Below are 21,446 nucleotides of genomic sequence, written 5' to 3' on the forward strand. Positions count from 1 at the left end.
GTCCTTGTGGTGCCCTCCATTCCACCACACCTGTGGCATCTTTCACCCCATCAATGCACAGATTAGGACCAATATATATCCAATATTTGGGTATGATTAGGTCACAGCACAGTTTAGATTTAGTCACGGGTCATGACTAGGCCACAGCAACTACCCCAACAGGGGTTAAACAGAAAGAGCGTAGGTCTATGTGGGCCAACGGGACCCTGGGGCATGTGTCTAGGCCCTAGAGGATGGAACACTAGTGAGTCTGGTATCCTGTGGGGAACAGAGGCTTGTATCACAGGTCCCACACAGGTGTTGTCCAGGACATCACAACTCCCTGCAGGTGGTGGTGATCCAAGGATGGGGGTGTGGAGGGTAGCAGGACATGACCTTCACCCCCGTCCCTCCACCAGGCAGGCTCAGCATGGAGGGTAATGTCCAACAGGAGGACACAACCTTCACCATCATTTCACCATCCACACAGGGATAGGAGGGAGAGAAGGTGACGTCCAGTAGGATGGAACCTTCATCACTACACCATCCAGACAGGACTAGCATGCAGGCAGAGAGGCTGATCAGGACAACCTTCACCATTACAACTGCACCAGACAGGGAGGGAGGGATGGAGGGAGCAGGATAAAACCTCCACCAGTCCAGCACAGAGGGAGTAAAGGTGGAGGCCAACAACCAAACGCACCCTTCACTACACCCCTCACCTCACACACACACACACACACACACAGAATACACACACAGTGGGTCTGTGTGCACACACAGACCCACACCAAACACACACACAAATGACACACATTCCAGTACATGCACACACAGGCCTCCGCATCACACACACACCCCATACACATACAACCAGTCTCCCGGATCTGGCCAAAACACCATCTCTAAACAGTTGAACAAACACACACAACAACGTGGAGAGAGACAGCCGCCTGTAACGAGCGGGGCGAACCACTTGTACACAATTCAGTTGCATCCATTTTAAGAGATAATTCAGTATAATGATTTACAGACAAATGATTCTTAAAACGGTCCAACAGGCAATACCGCGCACACAAACAATGGAGAAATAATTCCCAATTTAAAAACTAAATACGTTACTGGAAATGATTGGCTTCAACACACCTGCCTCCCATGACAGTGAAGCCAAGAACAGTATAAAACAATTATCTGGGCTTCAACCAATTACTAACTCAACATTACTGGCCGTCTCGCCTACTACCTCGCATTTTTTTACGGAATCGACCAATCCGTTAAAAATGTTACGTATTAGTAAAAAAATTAAAGCACCGAAATATTAACGATTCTAACATTGGTCTCCATATAGGTTGTGCTGCTTCAAATCCCAAGGTTTACACTGTGGCATGTGTGCACACACAATTACATCAGGGGAAGGGGGGGCAGGGGAGGGGGCAGGGGGGGCCAAGACCATTATACATCAGGGGAAGGTCCACGCACCACCATGGTGACATGCACACACCACTACACATCAGGGGAAGGTCCAAGCACCACCATGGTGACATGCACACACCACTACACATCAGGGGGAAGGTCCACGCACCACCATGGTGACATGCACACACCACTACACATCAGGGGAAGGTCCACGCACCACCATGGTGACATGCACACACCACTACACATCAGGGGAAGGTCTAAGCACCATCATGGTGACATGCACACCACTACACATCAGGGGAAGGTCTAAGCACCACCATGGTGACATGCACACCACTACACATCAGGGGAAGGTCTAAGCACCACCATGGTGACATGCACACCACTACACATCAGGGGAAGGTCTAAGCACCACCATGGTGACATGCACACACCACTACACATCAGGGGAAGGTCTAAGCACCATCATGGTGACATGCACACCACTACACATCAGGGGAAGGTCTAAGCACCACCATGGTGACATGCACACCACTACACATCAGGGGAAGGTCCAAGCACCATCATGGTGACATGCACACCACTACACATCAGGGGAAGGTCTAAGCACCACCATGGTGACATGCACACACCACTACACATCAGGGGAAGGTCCAAGCACCATCATGGTGACATGCACACACCACTACACATCAGGGGAAGGACCAAGCAATATGATTGCCTGTTGATTTCAAGAGTCCTTTTACTCTTGTAGTCTGGCCATCACCAGACCAGGCCTCAGTAGTCGACGTCCGGGCCGCGGGGACGCTAAGCCCCGAAATCATCTCAAATGTAACCTGGAATGCGCTATAACTACCACACACTATCAACAGAGCAAAAACATTTACGGGCTATTCATGCCTGTGCCACTTCTTGGGTGGCTTAATCTTCATCAATCAACAAAGCAACTTGGCTACACTAACCTTCAGCCGATGCCATCCTTTACAATAAATAACACAAGCTGAACTAACAACACGCCGGCAAAACACTAACCACAGAAAACGGGTAAGAATAAGCGGACAATAAACGCACTAACCACAGAAAACGGGTAAGAATAAGCGGACAATAAACGCACTAACCACAGAAAACGGGTAAGAATAAGTGGACAATAAACGCACTAACCACAGAAAACGGGTAAGACTAAGCGGACAATAAACGCACTAACCACAGAAAACGGGTAAGACTAAGCGGACAATAAACGCACTAACCACAGAAAACGGGTAAGAATAAGTGGACAATAAACGCACTAACCACAGAAAACGGGTAAGACTAAGCGGACAATAAACGCACTAACCACAGAAAACGGGTAAGACTAAGCGGACAATAAACGCACTAACCACAGAAAACGGGTAAGACTAAGCGGACAATAAACGCACTAACCACAGAAAACGTGCAAGACTAAGCGGACAATAAACGCACTAACCACAGAAAACGGGTAAGACGAGGCGGACAACAACCGTCCCTCATGTATAATAAAGCATCATTATCCACTCAGGAGCCGCATGGGCTGCTGACGGCGCTACAAATCTTGTGAATGAATGTCCTCCTTGTACCTTCCTAGCTTTAGTACCTATAATTAAACGCAGTAAATTATTTTGGCTTGGCATTGGTAATTAATTTATTAAGTTCGTTTAATGTTGCGAAACAAACGATGTTTTAAAATGTAAACAACTTGTATTTGAATAAAAAAAAATCCTCCACAACAATTCTATGTTTTTTGTTTTTTTTGCTGAATCTAAATGGTGCCTAACAAGAAGAAAATATAGCTGAACAATATCATTGTCTTATTGTTAACGCTTCTAGTAAAAAAATACCAGTATCCTATTTGCCTTATGTCGAACAATTATGCACTGAATTATTGGTTTTAAAACTATTAAACAACACTCTGTAAATACCTTATCAACGTTGAAACGTGCTTAGCTACACTAACCTTGGGGTACGGCTCCTGAGCCCATCATGTGCCTCTATAACCTACCGCTCGCAGAATGGGTAAGGGGTCAACTACCGCTCGCAGAGTGAGAATGGCGTGCACGGCCCTAAATATGAAGAGTATGAACTACCATATTCACAATATGGGAGAGAGGTTCCCAGCTACACGCGGGATGGCCATTTGGCTCACTTTCGCTGACATGAAGAGGGAGAGCAACACCCAGCAGTGTAACTGAGGTGTTTGCGATCACTTTAGAAAACAATAGAGGACGGCCAATGGTAAACACGGACTCGGGCTTGTAACGATACACCCATTGTTAGGAAAAAATTATCTTCCAAGCAACTCTGCAACATTACTAGAGATGGAGGGCGCAAAAATGCATTATCAACTATCCTTGCCCCCAGCATCTGGACACGCTATATACAATGACAGCACAATAATGTGATGCGACATAATCTTTCACATCAACACGATGGGATCGAACTTGCGTATCGGGTCACTCAGATTTTCAGGCTGCATTGCTATTAAGCCCAACTGTGGTCTAGTGGGTAATGTGCGAGTCTAGGGTGTTCCGTGACGTGAGAGTTCGATCCCACCGCATTGCTCAAAGAAGATTTTCTCAGAGAAGCTCTATTATAAACCCAAGCCACCCAGGTGAGCCTCACCAGTAATGCTAAGATGCAATTAACAAGACAAGAGCTAAATATACTCCGCACGACCTTCAAGGAGCTATAAAGTCATGAGCGTGAGGCCACAGTGTCTTACCTGTCTCTCACTCCAGCTTGCTCGCTCCGTAGCTCACTCCGTAAAAAATGCAACGGTTTTGCGAACCACAAGTTTACGAGCCCAAGCAACCCACCTAACCTATCGAAACCTATGCATAGAGAACGTCATATTGCGGTGCTTTCATTGGTATTAATCCGTCGCATTTTATACGAGTTGGTCGATTTCTCATAGATTATTCTACTACAAAATTACTCGAGGACGAGTTTCACATTCACAACCTCGCCCCACACCTCACCTCACCCTGTTTACACCTTAATTGACAACTACCCCTTAAGGCTCGTGACAACTTGGTCCAACAGGTTGTTGCTTGGAGCGGCGCGCAGGCCCACATATCCACCACAGCCTGGTTGGTCCGGCACTTCTTGCAAGAACATATCTAACTGCTTCTTGAAGAAATCGACGTGCTCTTGTGTTTGTCCTCATATACAAGTCTATAAATCAGACTACAGTATTTTATTGTCAATTTATCTGCTTGTCTGTCCATGGATGGAGCTGTCAAGTGTTATGTAGATCAACAAAGAACAGAATGTGTGACATCAAGACTCACGCTTCTAGAGCCCTCCCTCTCTCCCTCTCCATCCTGGACGCCTTACCTGTAATTACACAAATGCCAATTAGTCAACCAACAAAATACTATTTTTGAACATGAAAAATATATGGAGCATGTTAAGTGGTTTGACATAACTATGAATATATATGCCATATGAGCCATGACGATACTGCAGCGCATCCAAATGGTCTTAATTACTCTATTCTGAACCTATTCTTAACTTACTATCCAGCCGTAATCAACCCAATGGTACCCTACCATAGGACAATGTTAAATCAAACCTATGCACTAGCCCAAAAACCTAACTATATGCATTTGCAAGACAAATTTACGACACACATTTGCAAGTTAACATAGCTGAACCGCTTGACTGTAAACACCATATTAATAAACAAACTTGCACATGCTGTGAAATAATAATATATACAGCAAGAACTCGCGTAGTGTGGGGCCCTAAGTCTGACGGACTTCCACAAAAGAACAAATTAAAATGTCATCTGAAAATTACATACGAGCTAATCAAGTGCCTGTTTAACTAAACAGGTGTCAACAAATATACATGAAGAACTATGCTTTACTTTCCAACTTTCTTGAAAGCAATTTGACACAAATAAGTTAATGTTGGTTCCCTTCCTCTTACTATATATTGTTTTAGTTTCCTTTCACTGACATTATTTATCTATTTTGCTCACACTGCTTTCGTACACATTACGCTTGTAGGCACTACTCTCACAGACATCAGAGAAGACATGGTGATAAACAGAATCCCATATCAAATACCATTAACGTTAAGAGCATATATATATATATATATATATATATATATATATATATATATATATATATATATATATATATATATATATATATATATATAAAATCTAGGCTACGAGAGAAGACTGGGACAGAACTGGACTTCACTACGGGAGAGCAATTGGGGGACATGACAAAGGCATACTATATTTTAAGGGGAACCGACATAGCAGACAATGGAGCAACATTCATTACAATTACAAACAGCAGAACAAGCATTCATAAATTAAAATTAAATACGCAAACGCGTTCAGAGACATGACAGAACGTCTTGGAAATGATGTAAATCAATTTAATGGATTAGATCCGGGTGGGCCAACTACAGGCACGCCGGCCACTTGATTATCTGTACCCCGCGAGCACTTGTTAATATGACAATGTCAGACCACGGAGGAAGAATTGAAACAGGAATTTCCTTGAAGGAAATTCCTGTTTCAATTCTTCCTCTTGTGTAAATCACGTGTTAATTTTCGTGATTTACACACTCATTAATATACTTGGTTGTTCTATACAAAACATTATCGTATCTGCGACTCCAACATTATGTTTGTGAAATAATAATCTAGGATAGCTAGAATGTTCAAGTGGTTAGGCTCCATCCCTTCATGCCGTCCCATCCCTTCTAAGTGCTATATAGTAATGGCTTGACGCTTATCCTTACACTTCCCTTCCCCCTATTGTATTGTAAGAGATGGTGCAAGGGCTGCAACCGACGGTGCAAGGGCTGCAACCGACGGTGCAAGGGCTGCAACCGACGGTGCAAGGGCTGCAACCGACGGTGCAAGGGCTGCAACCGACGGTGCAAGGGCTGCAACCGACGGTGCAAGGGCTGCGGTTGGATGCGCGATTAGTTGGCTTGCTGAAGGAAACCAACCAGTGCCACACTACACAGCATTATATGGTATGGTATTACAGGTGAGTGATGTTAGGCACTGATTTTTTAATCACTATACTCATGTTTTGTCAGAGATTTTAATCAGAGGCGGTAATACGTCGCACAGACAGAAATTTCATATTTTTCCCTGAAGAGATGAATGCAGAATTATTTCGCAACCTGCCACTACTCGGAGCATCAGGTGGCTCAATGCTGAAACAAAACACTCCAGCATTTCTTTCCTCTTCGGAAAGATAGCCTTTCATGTCTTCAATACACACAGGTGTACCACACTCGCTTGCAACATAATACTTTCTTTCCTCCATAGTATGCCTAAGAGACTTGACAGCCTTCTTCAAGGTGCTGAACCTGTGCTTGCAAGACAAACAATATATTTCTCAAGAAGCTGCAACTTATCAGTTTTTTTCAGAAAGCACGAGTTTGCACACTTTGCTTATCGTGAACTCACGACAAACGATATCGAGTCAGACTTTCATATTTGGTCAGAAAATGTGAACAATTATCTAGTGAGTTCGGGATTTAGAGACTTGACAAAACTGAAACAGTCTCGTTTTTAACAATCCCAAGGAAGTTAATGTGGAGACACAGTTAACCGACCTTCAGCTGTGTGAAGTGCAATCTCACCCATTGTTCCTCGCAAAGAAAAATGAAAATCAGACGAGTTTCTGGAAGGCGATGTGCAAGGACAGTCTCCAAGCCCAGACTCTAGACTGTGCACTAGAGCTGCACTCAACATTCGGCAGCACACGTATGTCAAATATACATTTTCTGCCATGGAACAAGACAAATGTTAAACCAGAAATGAAACTGGGAAATGGAATGAAACTGAGACATGTCTTCGACAAGCCGCCACCAACGCTGGAGACATCACGGAGACGCTGCTAAAAGAAAACATTTGACTCCTAGACCATTTGTAAGTAAGGCAATAACTAGCATTATTTGTCTACATATTAAGAGCCTTTAATAAACAGTTGTTATTTACCTGTAGGCCCCTGTCTAGGACCTATGTATCGCTAATTGGTCGATACTGAACGTTGTATCGCTACTTTCCTGAGTGCTTTGTGATGGTCTGAGTGTGTGCAGACTTACATCTCAACATCCAATCACACACTCAGATTGATTGGACGTTGAGAGGTAGGTCTCGTCGTAATCACGCACTCAGGAGAGTGCGAAAGACTTGGTGTAAATTCCTTACATAAACTTCACATGTACCCAAGTGTGGGTTTTTATCCTATGTTATTATGTCTGTGAGAAAACATCACCATTACTAATTTGGTTCAATCTTAGTGTGAATATTATATATATTATATATCTGCAACAATGATCACAAAAACACTAATCCAAGTATGCGGACAAACCACATGTGAAAAATAGAGAATGCTTAACGCGTTTTTGGCTAATTCGCCTTCACCAGAGCAAAGTAGAATATCACATCATTCTACTATGCTCTGATGAAGGCGAATTACCCGAAAACGCGTTAAGCACTCATTTTTTCACATGTGGTTTTTCCGCATATATATATATATATATATATATATATATATATATATATATATATATATATATATATATATATATATATATATATATATTATATTATATATATATATATATTATATTATATATATATATATTATATTATATTATATTATATATATATATATTATATTATATATATATATATATATTATATTATATATTATATATTATATATATATATATGCTTGAGCTTGAGCTCATGGAGACTGGTGGAGCGTGGAGGAAGGGAACAGTGCTCCTCCAGGTGGACAGACGGCACCACCACTACTGGTGGAGCGTGGAGGAAGGGAACAGTGCTCCTCCAGGTGGACAGACGGCACTACCACTACTGGTGTCCAGCAGACGACCATCAGCTCCTTCACAAACATGCTGCTGGCCGCCCGCCAACCAGGATTCAACCATTGCTCAGCAAGATTATTTTAAGGTAATAGGGTCGTTCGGCTGAATTCCAGCTGGCGTTGTTCCACTGCTCAATTTGACACACTCAGTGGTCACATGTACAATAACAATGTTCTTTTATGTGTAAATGTACATGCACAATATTCTTTATCTACAGACGTACAAACAAAGCCCAGTGTTGCCACAACCGAATGGCGACAAATACTTCTAATGCGATCAAATCATTAGCCACAAACGTCCAGGTCTTGGCCATAGTTCTGTACCCAGAAACACACATGTTCATCCCCCAGCATCTATAACAGGGGCAAAGAACCGTGGACATCTTCAAGAGAAAACTAGATTGTCTTCTAAAAAAAAAAAGTGGCGGACCAACCAGGCTGTGGTGGGTATGTGGACCTGCGGGCCGCTCCAAACAACAGCCTGGTGGACCAAACTCTCACAACTCAAGCCTGGCCTCGGGCCGGGCTTGGGGAGTAGAAGAACTCCCAGAACCCCATCAACCAGGTACCGAGCATACTTCGTGTTTGGGTTACTCTCGATATTGGACTTTACGTGCACGGGAAAGTTGTGTGTAGTTACCTAGCACACTCCTCATACACCTGACAAGTGTGACTGTGGCCAGGTATGCGTCACGACCCTCACCGCTGAGAGCCATAGTTAACCTCAGTGACCTTGGCACGTTAATTACCCCCGACAATGCAAGTCATTCTCGCTAATTACCACCACAAACACCAATTACTCAATGAATTCACTGGAACTGTGTGGGGGATGAGCTTTACCCTCCCGCTACCCTATCTTACACTCCTGTCTTTATCTTCACCTATTGGGGCCTATCCCTCTGTAGCACAGTAGTCTACGTCCTCGACTGATAATCGACGAGTCTGGATTCAATCCCTAGGCGGAACAGAAATGGCCGAGCACGTTTCCTTTCACCTCATGCCGTTGTTCACCTAGCAGTACAATATGTACCCTAGAGTTAGGCAAGTGTTGTGGGACTGCATCCCGGGGAAGGTCAGTAGATGGCCTAGAGGGAGACCATATTAAGCTCAAGTACAGGTTTCTTGTCACCAGAAAACAGGATTTATTTCCAACTGTAATGTATATACTGTACATACATTTCATAAATAAGAATATGTATTTGTTCTTTCACCTGGGGTCTAGGAGACTCGAACCGGGGGCCCCATGTGTCCCCTGGCCGAAGCTCTATCGACTGTGCTATTGAGTAGCATTAACAAGGAAAGATTCCAGAAGCAACTACTGCTGCCAATCTGGAATTTTCGACTTTCCCCTGACTACTACTGAACCTCAGAGCGCCATGATTTGAGAAAGATGTACCGGTTTCGTAAATGCTTGATGATTTGGCCGTGGGCACGAGAGCCCCGAAGCATGGCATGAAGCAACACAGACGGACCTGCCTACGTAACCCCATTGCCCAACTGTTACTGACGCCCCTAATGGCGTAATTGTCCCCATAAATACATCATATAATTATACACAGACGTCTACTATTTCTACACTGTCACACAAGCGGCCATTTACTAATTGAGCCTCATCAAAATCTCTGGGTCGTACATCTTGGGCGCTCTGCAGACTGACGGACTTTATACTGGTGTTCTGGGTCTCATCTGAATGAAACTCAAGGAAACGTGGCAGGTTTGTACAGTCGTGTTACTTCCACTGGTGTCTTTATTGTCTGTGGCCGCTAGTACCAGGCATGGTTGTTGTGTTGGAGTCTCTCTGCCGTGCTACACACACACACACACACACACACATATATATTATATATTTATATTAATATATATATATATATATATATATATATATATATATATATATATATATATATATATATTAATATATATATAAATATTAATATATATTAGTATTTTTTGGTAGCAGTCTTTCCTGTAGACATATATTATTAAATATGACCGAAAAAGTAAGATTAATAATTCTAACACGAATTTTCTCGATCTTTCGTACATTTCTTTTCACTGTTGGTGGTAATTCAAAAATCAATTCTCCAAAATTCATTTTTATTTATAGTCTGACGCGACACTTGAGCGCGTTTCGTAAAACTTATTACATTTTCAAAGACTTTAGTTTACACATACACAACTGAATAGAACTTACACATCTCCGATTTGTTTATATCTACATTTGAGTGAGGTGGATGGGGTGAGGTGGTATTAATAGGGTATTAATTTCATCAACACAAGACAGAACACGAAACAATGGGTATTGAATGGAAGTGATTGTAGAAAGCCTATTGGTCCATATTTCTTGATGCTTCTATATTGGAGCGGAGTCTTGAGGTGGGTAGAATATAGTTGTGCATTAATTGGCTGTTGATTGCTGGTGTTGACTTTTTAATGTGTAGTGCCTCGCAAACGTCAAGCCGTCTGCTATCGCTGTATCTATCGATGATTTCTGTGTTGTTTACTAGGATTTCTCTGGCGATGGTTTGGTTGTGGGAAGAGATTATATGTTCCTTAATGGAGCCCTGTTGCTTATGCATCGTTAAACGCCTAGAAAGAGATGTTGTTGTCTTGCCTATATACTGGGTTTTTTGGAGCTTACAGTCCCCAAGAGGGCATTTGAAGGCATAGACGACGTTGGTCTCTTTTAAAGCGTTCTGCTTTGTGTCTGGAGTTTCTCATGAGTAGGCTGGCCGTTTTTCTGGTTTTATAGTAAATCGTCAGTTGTATCCTCTGATTTTTGTCTGTAGGGATAACGTTTCTATTAACAATATCTTTCAGGACCCTTTCCTCTGTTTTATGAGCTGTGGAAAAGAAGTTCCTGTAAAATAGTCTAATAGGGGGTATAGGTGTTGTGTTAGTTGTCTCTTCAGAGGTTGCATGGCGTTTCACTTTCCTTCTTATGATGTCTTCGACGAAACCATTGGAGAAGCCGTTGTTGACTAGGACCTGCCTTACCCTACAGAGTTCTTCGTCGACTTGCTTCCATTCTGAGCTGTGGCTGAGAGCACGGTCGACATATGCGTTAACAACACTCCTCTTGTACCTGTCTGGGCAGTCGCTGTTGGCATTTAATGTACGAAAGATCGAGAAAATTCGTGTTAGAATTATTAATCTTACTTTTTCGGTCATATTTAATAATATATATTAATATATATATATATATATATATATATATATATATATATATATATATATATATATATATATATATATATATATATATTATACATATATATATGGCTAACTTGCACATTGATTAATAATGATTAGTACGGGGCGCGAGATGACAGCAGCAGCACCAGCTGTTGCGGACTATGCGGGGTATGAGACATTCCTGGAGGAATTCATTCCAGGTTGTAGTAAACATGCGGGGCGCTGGAAACAACAGTCTGACTAAACTTATCACCAAACAAGCATGACCCCTTGACCCCAACTGTACACGACCCTTCGCTGGTTAGGTCACGGTAAGTATCACATCAGTAAGGCCTTGTCATACGGCCTTTACACCAATGCGAAAACACATAGGGGGATTTTTGCCCTCCAATGCTGATTTTTGCACTCCCTGTGACGCACTGGTAACACACTCGCACCACGCTCCGCGACCAATTTGGCCGAGGTTCGAATCCTGGCCGGGGAGGACTGACTAGACGCCAATCCGACGGGGGGTTGGAAGAATACTTGTACTGCTGTAACCGGTAGTAGAAGTGTGTATCAGTATACGTGTAGTTCCCAGGCTCCTACATCCAGAGACAGACAGACCCGAGGCCCGGCTATCGTGTCGACAGCCTAACCAAGCACACAACTGCAACTTGCAATCATGAAGGCAGGAATCATCACGGCCGCTGCTACATTCAACACACACTGCAAAAACTGGTCAAACTCCTCCTTCAAGACTTCTTCCAGTATTATAATTTTATATTTACCTGAAGAAGGCTGAAGAGCAGTGAACCACGAATGCTCACTCGCATATATTATATATATATATATATATATATATATATATATATATATATATATATATATATATATATATATATATATATATATGTCGTACCTAGTAGCCAGAACTCACTTCTCAGCCTACTATTCAGGGCCCGATTTGCCTAATAAGCCAAGTTTTCCTGAATTATTATATTTACTATAATTTTTTTCTTATGAAATGATAAAGCAATCCTTTTCTCTATGTATGAGGTCAATTTTTTTTTATTGGAGTTAAAATTAACGTAGATATATGACCGAACCTAACCAACCCTACCTAACCTAACCTAACCTATATTTATAGGTAAGGTTAGGTAGCCAAAAAAAGCTAGGTTAGGTTAGGTAGGTTAGGTAGACGAAAAAACATTAATTCATGAAAACTTGGCTTATTAGGCAAATCGGGCCTTGAATAGTAGGCTGAGAAGTGCGTTCTGGCTATTAGGTACGACATATATATATATATATATATATATATATATATATATATATATATTTGTAGGGCGAGCATCAGCTCCTGAGCCCCGCCTTTCTATCATCGATCCCGTCTCTCGCCCACTACAGTAACCAATACAGCATTTCCTCAACACTTACTTGCTGTGGGTACTCCAGTTCGGTGGTCAAACTTCTACTTCCCACCATACAAATACAGTTTCATTTCCTGGGAATCCTGATACACGAAACTGTCTCCCCCCCCCCTCCCCCCACACACACACACAAAAGGTCAGTGTCAGAGTAGTTAGTAAATGGAATGCACTAGGAAGTGATGTGGTGGAGGCTGACTCCATACATAGTTTCAAATGTAGATATGACAGAGGCCAGTAGGCTCAGGAATCTGTACATCAGTTGATTGATGGTTGAGAGGCGGGACCAAAGAGCCAGAGCTCAACCCCCGCAAACACAACTAGTTGAGTACACAAAAGGTGTATGTGTTGTGCCTAGGCCTCTCCTTACCATTCTCTAAATCTTCCCCCTCTCCCCCTTTCTCCTGCCCAACCACTTTGGCTGGACGATAGATCAACTCTCTCTTCATGCATGTCGGCGTTCAATCCCCGACTGTCCAAGTGGTTGGGCACCAGTCCTTCTCCCCGACCCATCCCAAATCCTTATCCTGACCCCTTCCCAGTGCTATCTAGTCGTAATGGCTTGCTGCTTTCTCCTGATAGTTCCCCCTCTCCCTCTTGCCATCTCCCCCCCCCCTCTTACTTCTCTCCCATTCCTCCCTCTCCTCCTCCCTCCCTCCCTCTGTCTCTCTGTATGTCTATCTAGGCAGCCCGAGGTGTGACAATCACCTGGTGACATCGACGTCAACGACGCAGCTGACGACAACTAAACAAAACCTTACAAAAGTGCAACAATGGGCCTGTTGGCACGCCAATTACCTGCTAACATGAGTGGTTAGGGAGAGAGAGGGGGGGGGGGGAGGTGGCAAAAGGGTTGAATTGCAGCACTCACTCCCCCCCCCCCCATGCCCGAGCCCCACGACCTACCACCCCCTCCCAACCCCCTGTGGTGTTCTGACCTTTCTCTATTCTCCCGCTGCTGTGGGATTGGATAATGAGGTCTGGACCATCACACATTGTGTCATACAAGAATATGCCACATCTGAACTTAAAATCTAAATTTATGAGCCGTAACCAAATGCTGACAGTTCAGCAAATAAATTTTGAATTACTGATCAGGTTATTTTTTTCATAACATATTTAGACAACATAAAATTACCCTGTACAACATATCACATTTAATACGTTCCATACTCAGGCCACTAGAAAAAAAATAAAATGGTTGAAAATATTTCCTCAATTACCCAAAGACTATTTAAGAATGTAAAGTCGTAATTTCTTACAATTTGCAGCTATAAAAAAAATGATAATGGGTTTTAATTTTAAATCATGTTCATACTTATTTAGGTAAACCACCATACAGCTGAAAAACAGCTAATGTCCATCTCATATATAAATTAAGGGAGAAAATACAGAAGGAACTAAACAATAGGTCTATCACTGTCTGAAATGCTGCAAGTAATCAGTTGCTTTAACCAAAATATAAATACCTATGTAAACATTGCACTTAGACCCTGTGTAATAATATTTTATGAATATTATTACTGAACTATTATCATCACTTGTGTGTAAAAGTTATAACATGAGTTCACAAAAGGCAAGTCTTGTCTGATAAACCTCCTCGAGTTCAATTATAAAATATCCATGATCACATTGGAAAAGAGAACGAAAGGCTGACTGGACGTTCAAGGACATCCAGAAAGCCTTCAATGCTGTTCCACATAGCTGACCCCTCCACAAGCTAGAGGAACAAGCTGAAGTAACTGGACGCATGTTGAGCTGTATGAGAATGTATGAGAATACCAATCAAACAGGGAACAAATAGTGGTTGTGAAATTGGAAAGATCAGAATGGAGGGAAGTAACAAGCAGAGTACCACAAGGATCAATACTAGGACCCATAATTTTCCCCGATACATTGTAAATTAATGATATAACTGAAGAAGTAGGGTTCTCAATATCTCATGTGTTTACCGACAATGCAAAATTGATGCAACAGAGCAGAACAGGATTGCAGAGGCTTCAGGAGGACTGGACAAATAAGAGATGGTGTGAAATAATTGCTTGACTTCAATCTACGGAAGAACAAGGAAGGTGGTAAGATTTGGGACAGAAGTGAGTGATGAGGCCATAGCAACAATACAAGTGACACGTCTGTGTCACTTGTATTGTTGAAGCAAAGAAGAAGCAAAAACGGTTGGGAGTCTGTAAATTGCCAACTGTTGACAGAAAGGCATGTTCCGTTACCTGAAGCTTGCATGGCATCCACATACTGTCCAGTAGTTAATGATTCCCGGCTTGCATTTATGAATACTAATCAGGTACTATGTATAGTTGTGAATACATATACAGTATGTATTTGTGTATGAAAGTACTGTGTACATTTCTGACTGCTTGTATAATACAGTGCAGTATTTATGAAAACCATGTAGAATATTTGTAATGTATATACAGTAAAGTATATATACTGTACTGCATTTGTGAATACATTTACATTCTGTATATTATATATACTGTACATAGATATATATACACCGACTCCCTTTTGCACGAAAAACTATTTTCTTGCAAGTATGCTTTAATGTTCAATTTTGCAGAACAGTATTGTAGTGCTTTAATACTGTACTATATGACACAATCATAAAATTTATTATGGAAAAAAGAATATTTAACAGGTGTCAAAGAGTTCATGAAATCATGTGAGAGAGAGAGACAGAGAGAGAAATCACAATAGCGTGAAGCATCAAACGAACAAATTCTGTGTGTAATGAAGTAAGGGCAAAGAGGTAGAATGGCCTATTGACATAGCTAGTGCACGGGGGAGTTGTGTAAAACCCTGGTTTGTCTCTCGGAGAGGCTGCAGGATCCAGTAAGTTCAGGAGAACTTCGGTTTCAACTCTTTTGACCATGTCGTAGCTCAGTCGATTAAGGCAGCGCCTGGGATGCTCTCGGACTCAGGTTCGAATCCTCGTCACAGCCCTTGCGGATTTGTTCATAATTCACATAAAAATGAAAGTTTTAAATATTTGTCAACAAGGTTTCCTGCACTTTTAATACTTATTCCATAACTGTCCTTATTCCTGCTCAGAAGTTTATGCATGTTTAAGGCTTTGCAAGAATGTATGAACACCAATGGTATGTACTCTCAAATCCAAATGTACCTTCTTGTAAATAAAAAATAAGATAAATAATAAATAAAATAAATAAATATAGTAAAGTTAATGACTGTGTTCTGCATTGGAAGGAGTGTTTAGGTGGGGCCACTGATGATTTGTGGCTCATCAGTGGTCGAGCCACTGAATCTTTGAATCTCATCATCAGTGGAAAAGCCATCCACATAATATCTCAATAGATCCAAAACAGATAATCACTTTAAAGTCAGGAGAATAATGGGGATTGTGACAACATTTATAAATGCAAATCTTTAACAGTGTCAATTATTACACCTCATTTGATTATGTTAAAAATACAATGCACTAGTAAGCAAAAAGCAGTGGCTTAGTAAGCATAAAAATGAATTATTCTCGGATGGAAATGGGGCATTAGTTTTCCAAAGAAAAAAATTTATTATTTTTAAATTTTAGACATTTATCTGTAAAATTACACAAGTCATATCTACAGAATTGTAGATGAAAAATGTATTTATATATTAGCCAAAATATGCATGTAGCCAAATATAAGGCACTGCTCAAGGTACCTGAAAATCCTGGTGCCAGTATCCAGACAAGACATAGCACTAATCTTTTAGATAATTTTTCTGAATAATCATTTATATTATGGTCTATATTACACCTCCAGTTTGTTCAATACTAGAATGAGCAACCCACTTATACTAGCATTTCTGGTTTTTAGATGTTCAACCCCCTGGGGCACTGAACATTGGCAGCCCAGGAAAATTACCATTTGCATGTTCAATGGCTTGTTTCTTCAAGTATGGAGTGTTAACATGTGATCTTACTAGACTCTAGAAGCATACCAACATGCATACTGGAGGTATTGAAATACAGTACTTTTGCAGCATCAGTAAAATTTCAGCTGATATTTTATTATTAATATTTTTTTTCCACTGTTGAGTACAGGAGCAGATGAAGTCTGACTCCACTAAGTAGGCTTCGAGCTCTCCTTCTGCACACTAAATATTTCTGAAACATGATCTACTAATTGACTAAGACCCCCAATTACTACTAGATGAAGAAGGGTGGTAACTTATAGATCAATTACCGATCAATTCTTCCTCACCAGAGGAATGTGTTATGAGTAAAGAATACAGGAATTTAAAGCTCACATCACTGGAAGACAGAAGAGTTAAGAGGAGACATGATTACATTGTACATAATTCCCCTTTTAATTGACAAGTCAAACAAGAACATTATTTGGAATAAGTGGTACACATAGAAGGGAACACAGACAGAAACTAAGTATCCAAATGAGACACGGAGACATTAGAAAGAATATTTTCAATGTAAGTGGTGAAGAACTGGCAATCATTATAAATGTCAAGACATGGAAGCAGACTATACACAGCTTTAAATGTAGATATGACAAGAGCCCTGTAAACTGAAGAACTTTTACTAGTTAAATGAAGGCTGACAGGCTGAACCAATGAGCCAACATTCAAAATCTCCCTCAACCATTTCTACCTACCCCATGTCTCCACCCAAAAAAAACTCTTCCCCTATTTACCTTCTTTTCCAAACACACAAACATGATAACTTTGGCAAAATCTGGGACACTGGCAAATTTAAGACCATCATTTAGGAATCAGTATTAGGACTCTTTCAAAGCAATCTATACATCATTTGTTTGTCCAATACTGGAATGCCCGCACCTTATGAAACAAAACCAAAATTGAAAAAGAACAGATACCTGCAACAAGATTAGTGCCAGAGCTAAGAGGCTAAGCTACGAACATAGGCTAACTAAATCTCTCAGCCCTCGTGGAGACAAGGAACAGAGGGGGGATATGATCGCAACTTGCAAGATACTCGAGGGAATACATACAGTGGACAAAGGAAGCATCTTCAGACAGAGAAAGCATGACAAGAGGACACAGGTGAAAACAGAAGAAGGTACTTGATCCTGTATGGGGTAGTTAACAAGTGTAATGCTCTAAAAAAGGACATTTGTGGATACCTCCATCCACAATTTTAAGGCCTGATTTGACAAAAAATGTGAATGTCGGTAGTTGCAACATGACAGGTACAAAGCTAGTAGGTGGGGCATAAGGAGCTAGACCTCACTTCCCCATAAACAATGATAGGCAAATACTGATAGGCAAGTACTTGCCCCATCCCACCGCATCCCCCACCCACTAAATGTCCTATTTGTCTCCTTCCCTCCTACTCAATACTCGCCTAATTATTTCTGGCAGGGGAGGTATTCAATTCTTCTAAAGCACACTCAGCCCAATTAAAAGTTTCAAACTTAACAGTGAATATGTAAGGCAACTTGCCCTGAACAACTCCAAGAGAGGATAGTTACGCAAAATATTTATGGGATCCTTTATTTGACTGTTACTAATCAACAATCATTACTGCAGAGTCCATTTAACACAGTTTCGCTCTCATTGTTTACAAACTCTAAGATCACAAGAAGTATCATTACGTCAAAATAAGTTCTGCTCAAAAAAATCAAATAGTACAAGAATATTAGAATGTGTGTTAGTTAATTTAAATGAACAAGCCTTTATCGGAATTGGAAAAATATTGGTAACAGTGCACCTCTACAAGACATTACAGTAAGGTGCAATAATAGTCTTCAATGATACTTTCACAATGTTTGGTGGAAATTTGTTTGCTCTCATCACCCTAAGTCCAAACATTTATTTATTAATATACAAGAAGGTACATTGGGTTGTGAAAGTACATAATATCCATGTTCATACATTCTTGCAAAGCCACTAACATGCCTAGCACTTCAGGCAGACACTGACATCAACCCCTCCCCTAAAACATATTTCTGGTGGTTTATTCATTAGAAAGCACCGACTGTTGAGGTATGATATTAATATGCAAGAGAGCATGTGTTTGGCATTCATTGGGGGCATTTCAACCAAGTTAGAGACACACATGGTTTAGTGGCCAGATACTGGCATTATGCCAAGTGGGTACCGGTATCCATACATAGTTTATTACCCCATAATGCATCTTTCTAGACAACTTCCTTAACAAATGCCCAACCACTTGGGCTGGATGGTAGAGCGACGGTCTCGCTTCATGCAGGTCAACATTCAATCCCCGACCATCCAAGTGGTTGAGCACCATTCCTTTTCCCCGTTCCATTCCAAATCCTTATCCTGACCCCTTCCCAGTGTTATATATTTGTAATAGCTTAGCTCTTTCCCCTGATAATTCCCTCCCCTCCCCCCCCCCTCCCTCAACAAATTAGTACTACTAATTCACCAACTTCATACTGTACTTCTCAATTATCATGCTAACTAGATTTGACAATTGTCTGAAAATGCTGTATTAGTGGCTTTGTAAGAATGTAACTGTACTTAACTTATCACTTGTCCATATTTATTAAACGGTATCTATCCACTGAATTAGTATAATATGAATGTATTTTATATACACCCTAAAACTGTTCAGACGACTAATGTATTTTGTTGAGAAAATACAAAAAATTCCCAAAATACAGTATGTTTTTTTTTATTGAACAAAAATATGATACGCATGCACAGTCATCCATAACAAAAACTCAAGTCAATGCTTTTCAATCTTTTTGTATTTAAAAAAAAGCTGTTTAAAAATGTAGCTAAATTAATTTTTGGCATCACATTAGAACACATGTTGCATTCCACACTTGAGTGGTTTTTGACCAATTTTAAAATCTTTTGAAAGGACACAAACTTTTATTACAGTTAAATTCTTCTTGCTTGAATCTAACCAAAATTTTCAGTGTTGCTCCTGCACAGAAAATGCAGACAGAAGTTATTTATGATTACTCATGTCTAATTAAAAAAAATGAAAATTAGTAAAAATAATAAATTACTGAATAAGTCGACAAAACTAAGAGTGTGAATGTCCCAAGAATTTTAATGGAAAGCTCTAATCCTAAAGAAGAAAATACTGAGGTCATACAATGGGAGCGAACTTGCATTGGTTCCTTGATGCCATATGATCATGCACTTTCAATAGCGAATGCACCTGGGGAGTTTAGGGATGCGAGATCAATCCCATTGCACAGTCTCAATATTTTCTTGGATATATCATGTCCTTGTGATTTTATTATGCTGACCCTAAAAGTCAGCAAGATTTCTAAAATCATACAATTGATGCATGTCTAAAATCAAATCAAAACCAATTTGTGGAAAATATACCTTATAACATGCTTTAAGCTATGGTCGGAAGATTGTCATAATTTTTCTAAGCTATTCTTCAACATACTGAACTTAATAAAGTGATGCAAAGCTCTCTTAAAACATTTAAAAATTGTTACACATGACAATTTTATTTATGAAGTTGCTATGAAGATAGTGTTAAATTTAGTTACCTATCCTGTACACAAATAAAGTTCCACTGATTATACCTCTTATCAAGGAGGAAGTCCTGGAGCTAAATGCTTCGGCAACCAATGTTATTCAGAAACAGGAATTCTTGCTTTATGTGACGGTTAGCCTGTTACGATTATCGATGTCTCCCTAGGCCAACAACTGACCTTTCCAGGATCCCACCCCTCAACAGTTGCTCGACTCCCAGGAACCTATTTACAGCCTGTACTGTATTACGAAACATGCCCTAACACTATCTTGTGCAAGAATCAAACCCAGGACCATCTGGTTGTGAGTTGACTGCACTGACCACTTTCCTTCATCCATTAGAGTACACGAATAGTTTATATAGCCTTTTTGTTTTGGTTATTTTTTCAAGTCAGTCTACATCATAATATTTAAAGAGTCTGCATATATTCAATGGATTCATTGAGGTTGAAACTTAAAGGGTGGAAATACTTGGAAGAATGTGTATCCACAATCATTTATATTATAGGCTTTGGCTAAGTATCTTAAAAAATAAAAAAAGTTATTGTTAGTCATCCAGTTGAGTGAAAAGTATCATTTTCACACTGTTTAGGATTTATGCCTAGCTAAGGCTTAGATCCTAAACAATGTCTCTCTCAGCTAAACATGATATATATGGTCAAAATCCAAAACACAAAATGTTCACCTTGATCAAAAGAAACTAAACATTCAAGTAACTGCATACATTCCATTGTTTCCAAGTCTTAATTCCCATTGTTAGGGGAATTACGACTTAGGAATAAGAAAGGGAAACTAAGCCTGTACTTACACTTATCAAATTCCTGTTAGGCCAACTACTAACCTTCCCTAGGATGTAACCTACAACAGTCGCTTAACTCCCAGGTACATATTTTACTGCTCGGTGAACAGCGCATCAGGTGAAAGGAAACTCATCCGACCATTTCTGTCCCACCTAGGGATCAAACCCGAAATCCCCTGATGTATTTACATTGGACATTTTAGTACGAGGATACGAGCACAAAGCTTACAGTACACCTGGATGTTTAATGATAGTAACAGGTGAGAACGGAGATACCGTCCTATAGCTGCTAACATGCCA

At 40.6% G+C, this 21,446-nt stretch overlaps 1 protein-coding gene across 9 annotated transcripts in view; it reads right to left on the bottom strand.

The window, feature by feature from the left end:
• Window positions 1-21,446, bottom strand: part of Polr2H (DNA-directed RNA polymerases I, II, and III subunit Rpb8) — a 293,413-nt gene that overhangs the window by 56,527 nt on the left and 215,440 nt on the right. The window lies entirely within an intron of this gene.

The sequence above is a fragment of the Procambarus clarkii genome, chromosome 20, assembly GCF_040958095.1.
Source record: "Procambarus clarkii isolate CNS0578487 chromosome 20, FALCON_Pclarkii_2.0, whole genome shotgun sequence".
Taxonomy (NCBI): domain Eukaryota; kingdom Metazoa; phylum Arthropoda; class Malacostraca; order Decapoda; family Cambaridae; genus Procambarus; species Procambarus clarkii.